At 47.1% G+C, this 6,704-nt stretch overlaps 1 long non-coding RNA gene across 1 annotated transcript; it reads right to left on the minus strand.

Moving 5' to 3' along the window:
- Positions 1-4,837: 4,837 nt before the first annotated feature.
- On the minus strand, positions 4,838-5,797 carry LOC107076102 (uncharacterized). The gene is made up of 2 exons (XR_001477506.2): positions 5,177-5,797; positions 4,838-4,938 (listed from the first exon to the last, which is right to left on the minus strand). It is a non-coding gene; the product is annotated as an uncharacterized lncRNA (long non-coding RNA).
- Positions 5,798-6,704: the final 907 nt, after the last annotated feature.

Consider the following 6,704-nt stretch of genomic DNA (forward strand, 5'->3'; position numbering starts at 1 on the left):
GTTCAGCTGTTTCGCAAACATACAGTAGCTTTTTGAATAGTAATCGTCTCGTTATAAACTCACTTACAGGTGGATCTGCTTTATTCAAACTGAGGTTTCTAAAAATGCAACCAGGTACTAGATGATGTTTAAATAACAGTTGCAAAAAGTTTCACAAATCGCAATATTTAAAATGCCTGCAGTTTGAAGGCTCTGTGTTATTTGGTTGAAAGTTATTGACATCTGATACATTGTGTCTAATAAACAGACGTTTCAATAAGAAAGTGAAGGTTATGAAAACTGGAGAAAGAAAATGACTCTGAACAAAATACAAAAAAGTTTGAAATTATTATTTGTAATCAATAAATTAATATTGTTAATAATGATCAAATACATTATTATAGTTCAGTTTCAGTGGTCTTTTTAATACCACTTTGTTGTTCTCTATTATAATTATGATATATACAATAAATATTATAATTTATTGGAGAAATGGAGAAAGAAAATGACCCTGAACAAAATACAAGAAGTTTGAAATTATTTGTAATCAATAAATTAATATTGTTAATAATGATCAGTTTCAGTGGTCTTTTTTAATACCACTTCATTGTTCTCAATTATAATTATAATACATACAATTTCATTTTATGGCTTGTTGTAAAGACTTGTGTTAAATTGCCCCACTGGGGTTAATAATGTATTTTGATTGAATTTAACCAGTTGAACTGGTTTTAGCTCCCACTGTTAACAGTATTCACACTTGCTTATTCATGTTTTTAATAATATCATTTAACATTGAACATGCTGTGATATTTAAAAATAATAAAAAGTCAATACAGTATACAAAATATTTACTATTTACTTTTTTTAAAAAGGAGTCATTTGTTAAGAAAACTTGTGCCCTGTGTGGGAATAAACACAGATCTTCAGGGTCTAAGAGACATTAACCAATCCCACAGTACCAACACACCACTCAGAAACATACCTGAAATGGATAGATCAAAATGTTTCCAAAGTATTCACGAGTGAATGTCTCAGATTGATTTCCAAAGAAAGTGGACTACAGTAATACTACCAGTTATATAAATAGATTAAATGATTTTGAAGGAAAGGGTTAAGAGCACACTGTAGCTCTTAGCTGTCTGGGCAAAGAAACTGCCTGAGGATTAACAGGAGCGTTAGATAAGGCTATGTGGCACTGAAATTTCGCCAGACTTAAAAATGGAAACCCACTGAAGCTCAGCAGGTGTGGCCAGTACCTGGATGGGAGACTCTTGGGAAAAACTAAGGATGCTGCTGGAAGAGGTGTTAGTGGGGCCAGAACGGGGTGCTCACCCTATGGTCCATGTGGGTCCTAATGCCCCAGTATAGTGACGGGGACACTATACTGTAAACTGGCGATGTCCTCCGGATGAGATATAAAACCGAGGTCCTGACTCTCTGTGCTCATTAAAAATCCCAGGGCGTTTCTCGAAAGGAGTAGGGATGTAACCCCAGTGTCCTGGCCAAATTTCCCATTGCCCTTACCAATCATGGCCTCCTAATAACCCCCATTTATGAATCGGCTTCATTACTCTGGTCTCCTCCCCACTGATAGCTGATGTGTGGTGAGCGTTCTGGCGCACTATGGCTGCCGTTGCATCATCCAGGTGGGGCTGCACACTGGTGGTGGTGGAGGGGATCCCCATTACCTGTAAAGCGCTTTGAGTGGAGTGTCCAGAAAAGCGCTATATAAGCGTAAGCAATTATTATTAATTATTATTATTAACACCTCACAGGCCAGACCCATCCTTCCCCTGCAGAAGAAAAAAGAAAAAAGAAAAAAGAAACAGACTTTCCACAGGAAAAGCCTCCTAAAATGCCGCCAGACCTATTTAACACGAAAAGCCAGCGGGTGTCCGAATGAAACCCAAACACAATAAAAACAAAACCCCCAATACTGTGACTTGGCGGAGCTCAGGCGAAGACACACACGTTCCCTTCGGTTAATTGTGTGATTGACGCGCAAGACGCAGGGCCGGACAGGAACGGGGCCTCGAAACCAAACGACGCAAACAAGAACGACGACCCTCAAACTAACAAGCCCTTTCGCCCGCAGCGGAAGGCGAGGCCGAGGCCAAAGGCGGAGCCACCAGAAAAAAAGGGGGGGCCCCTCTTGCTATTGTAATGTTTCAGGGTTCACATGGGCACCCTTGCTGCTGCTGCATCAGGTCAGCCCCCCACCATCAGGGACTCAAACCCAGGCCTCCGGCATCACTCAACATCTCCCTTCAGCCCAGCGGCTGCAGCCCCTGCTATCACAGGGAAGGGCGGTGACGTCACCGCACTGGTAAGCCGGCTCTTACACACTCACTGGTGGCCGTAAGCGTTTCACTATATTAACAGGACAGCGGTTTTCGGAGAACCAGGGGGCAAAATGAAATTCCTCCTGATCTGTGAGTACCACGTGTTGCCTCTCCCTCGCCGCTGCCTTTGTAACTAACTGTGCCGCGGCGTATTTATCCCATTCCGCCTTGGGTCGAATACAGGGGTAGACTCAGTGCCATTTGGGGGGAGGGGGGGAAGGTTTGGTCGGCGTTTATTTGGAGAAAATAACCCACCGTCTCAGAGAACCGACTGACTCCCGGCTTTTTCCCCCCTCTCACAGTCCAAAGACATGCTGGTGGATAATGTTGGCTTCCCCCAGTGGTGTGAGTGTGTGTGTACAGTATGTGTGCCTGCCCAGCGACGGACTGGCGTCCCGTCCCGGGTGTACCCTCTCTTTGCGATATTTGCTCGCTGGGAGAGACTCCAGCTCCCCCCCGTGTACCGTGTCCCGTGTCCTGGAGAAGACCGTTGGAAATGTGCTGGTCGGAAAGCAGACACTTCAACTCTGTCGCGGAAAACACCGCGCTGTAAAATCACGCAGGGGGTTATAATGGTTCGTTACTGACGCTTGAACGGAGTAGAGAGACTGTCGGCGACGAAAGACCCCGATTCTTAGTTTGGAGTTAAATTCTGTGTCTGTCCTACAGAGCACTGCTTTAATAAGTACTGTTTTTTTTTTTTTGGAGAGCAAAAAAACTCAGTCTTCTGATTTGAAAACAAAAGGATCTCTCGGATAAATTTCATGCATTTCGCAGATATTTGTTTTAATTCCATTTGGGGTCTTAAAGTCTGGCTTTCACGCCACATAACGGCGTTTTTTTTCCCTTCCTTCTCCACCTCAGAGAGTACATACCCGCGGATTTCAATATCAGGGCTCAGCCGTGCTTGGGGGGGGCATTTCGATGTTTTTAAGGCTGTAAGCGAAGGACCCGACCGAGGAGCCGGACTCTGCGGTCGGACCGGGGTTGTGTTCGGACCCCCGGTTGCTAGGAGACGAACCCCTGCGCGAGAGGTCCGGAGCCGCCAGAGGTCCTGTCCCCGGAACCGGGTTGAAGAGCCCAATATGCGTACAGAGGCTTTTAGAACGGTTATTAAAACTTTTCTGAGTGGGGAACCTTCAGGGACTCGCCTTCTAACCCGTTTTCGTTCGGAACAGGTGGCGCATAATTTGATGAACTGCGACAAAACGCCTCTTTTTCTCCTTTTTTTTGGTGGTGGTGGTGGGGGGAGATTCGCTAAAATATCATTAAACCACGTAAATACCACGCACGACTTTAATATTTGCCTGCGAAACCTACTGCGCCCGCACCGGTGCTCTCGCCTCCGCCGCTCCGACTAATACAATAATTATATAAATAATAATAAATACCATCTTTCTTTAAAGGGGTTTATTTGTAGCCACCTAGATAGCGACCTCACCAATCTTGTGTTTAGAAATTTTTTATTTCCTGATATAATCAACACATCTAGTCTGTAATAGCCGCCGAATCCTGGATAATAAACAGGTTATTGGCTTGGTTTTTCATGTCTGTAAAACAACTCTCCTGGGCCAGTAACTGTTTAGCTCATTGTTTCAGACTATGACCTGCAGTACATTCCCGAGTATCCATCGTTTGATAAGAGGACAGGGCGTTTTTTATTAACACAGACCTCGACCAACATCGGCGGCCGTCACAGTGTTCGGCTTCCTTTTCGAAGTTTCTCGACACTCGCCCAACCCGTCACATTAACGGGCAGCGAGGTGGCGTCGGTAAAATAGAGCAGGGGTCCCCCCAACTCGAGTTCTGGGGACCCCCCTACACACACACCCGCTGTTTTTAATTCCACCCGAGCCCCTCAATTAAATAACTGAAATCAGATCTCACTGGACCCGCATGATAGGGGTTCATTCCGAGCTCGTTGTTTTCAGTTCAACGCCAGGTAGGAGGTCGTGTTTTTTCGCTGCTTTAAGAAGCAAAATCTCATACCTCTGAGTGGAAGAAAAGAAGCTTGCAAAGGTTCCAACCTTTGATGTTTTCAAAGCCGGTACCCTGGCTTCTCTCCAGCCACAGCTGGGTGAGCTCCTGCAGTCAGGACAGGAGGCTCTACTGTACACAGAGTGTGGTGGGGTTGTGGAACAAGCTGCCCAGCCCTGTTGTTGAAGCTGATACCCCGTCTCCCCTCCAGACACAGCTGGATGAGGTCCTCCACTCAGCACAGGAGGCTCTTCTGTACACAGACGGGGGTGGGAGGGGGAACAAGCTGCCCAGCCCTGTGGTTGAAGCCGATACCCTGGCTTCTCTCCAGTCACAGCTGGGTGAGATTCAATTAATCGTTTGAGACCTGAGCTGTGCCCCTTTGCCCCGGGGGTACCCGCCACCACACTCTCCTGGAGTGTTCTGTTTTGTTTTTTTAAACGCGGGATTTGCTCACGATTTGCTCCTTTACAATCTGTTTCCCCGTCTACTCCCCCCCAACCAGGCGCTGCCCTCGCACAGCTGCCAGGAGCTCCTCGCGGTCCGCCCGGGCGCCGCCCAGTGCAACGCGAAGCCCCCCCGGGATGATGACTCCCGCCTCTCCGCCCTGCCTGACTCGCTGCTGCGCTCCGTCGGCCTGCGGATTGAGAATGTCACTCGTCTTCCCAGGTGGGAGATCTGGGGGGGCTCAGCGAGGTTGGACCTGGCCAGTCAGTGTGCTGGCGTGCCAGTTAATCAGTGTGTCTGTGTGCCAGTTAATCAATCAGTGTGCCAGTCAGTCAATCAGTGTGCCAGTCAGTCAGTGCACTAGTCAGTCAGTCAATCTGTCCAAAGTGCTGTCTCTCACAGGGATACATCAGTAAAGGCTGACTCACCCCTCACCCTGTCTTGCCGCTCTGTTACAGGTTCGGGTGTCGAACCCGGGGCCTTCCCACTGTGCTTTGTCCTCCAGGGCTGCACAGCTGTGACGCTGGCTGTGATCAGCTCCTGCTGCACCTACTGCCTCTCCCACTGATCTTGTCAGAGCACCTCTCGATCAGACCGGAGTACTGTGCCCACGTTCTGAAATAGATATTGTTCTTCATTCTTAAAGGAAAGAACTATACAGTACTGCCAGGCTGGAGATACTGAGTCTTTTTAGTCTGAAGGGAGTGTCTCACACTGACAGGCTAGAGAAACCGAGTATCTTTAGTATGAAGGGAGTGTCCCACACTGACAGGCTGGAGGAACTGAGTCTCTTTAGTCTGAATGTGATCCACCGATCGGGACAGGAGAGCCTTCCCTTCCTCCACCTCCTGTCCCTGTAGGACATTCTCCGGAGCTCAGTCAGTACACTAAAAGCAGGCTTCTCATCATGATGCTTCTTCATTTCTGTCCCTCCATCCGTCTTTGTGGTCTGGACACCGAAGAGCCGCAGGAAACCGGTGGAGCACAAGGGACGGGAACAGTCTCGACGATGACCCCGTAACCACACGCAAATAAAACAACTGCCGATATTTGGCCTGGTCAGACCAGCAGTGAAATCCAAGACGTACTGTAGGAGTCTGTAAGACAGCTTCACTCAAGATACACTTCCTCACAGTATACAGACACACTAAAGACCAGAGATTCAACACACACACACACACATACACACACACACTGAGACTCAGCTTGAGTGAGGCTGGAGTCAGATGAGCTGTTAATAAACTTGCTTTCATTTCAAAACACCTTCTTATGAACCAGGACACATACTAAACTCACATTATGCACACCTGGTAATCTAACAGTTTACACGGAACTAAGACCCGAGATTATACACACACAGATACAAAGGATAACTAACTGTTATTCTACACAGAGCTTGTCTTCTTTGTCAGTATGCAGACAGAACAAGACAGCAGATTCCACACACACACACTAACCCACAACTTCAGCTCCAACCAGAACACAAGCTCAGACATGTGGGAGGAAACCGTGACTCATTCTGGCTCAGCGAAGACAAGCTCTGCGTAGAATAAGCCTGGGCGTGTTATCCTCTGTGAGTGTGTGAGTGTTTGTGTGTGTGTAATCTTGTGTCCTTGCGCTGCGTGCAAACTGTTAGATTACTATGTGTGCTGGTCCATAAGTAAGTGTATCTGCTGTGTCTCTCTCACACACACACACACTGACAGTGTCTCACACACACACTGACAGTGTCTCTCTCTCACACACACACACTGACAGTGAGATTCCTGTGGGTGCTGGTATACAGGAAGGTGGAGGGGTATCTGAGAAAAAGTATGTTTCTCAACAGCTCATCTGACTCCAGCCTCACAAAAGCTGAGTCTCAGTGTGTGTGTGTGTTGAATCTCTGGTCTTTAGTGTGTCTTTACACTGAGAGTTTACTCTATGTGCTGGTCCATAAGTGTGTTTTTTAATGAA

Source organism: Lepisosteus oculatus, chromosome 14, assembly GCF_040954835.1.
Source record: "Lepisosteus oculatus isolate fLepOcu1 chromosome 14, fLepOcu1.hap2, whole genome shotgun sequence".
Taxonomy (NCBI): Eukaryota; Metazoa; Chordata; class Actinopteri; order Semionotiformes; family Lepisosteidae; genus Lepisosteus; species Lepisosteus oculatus.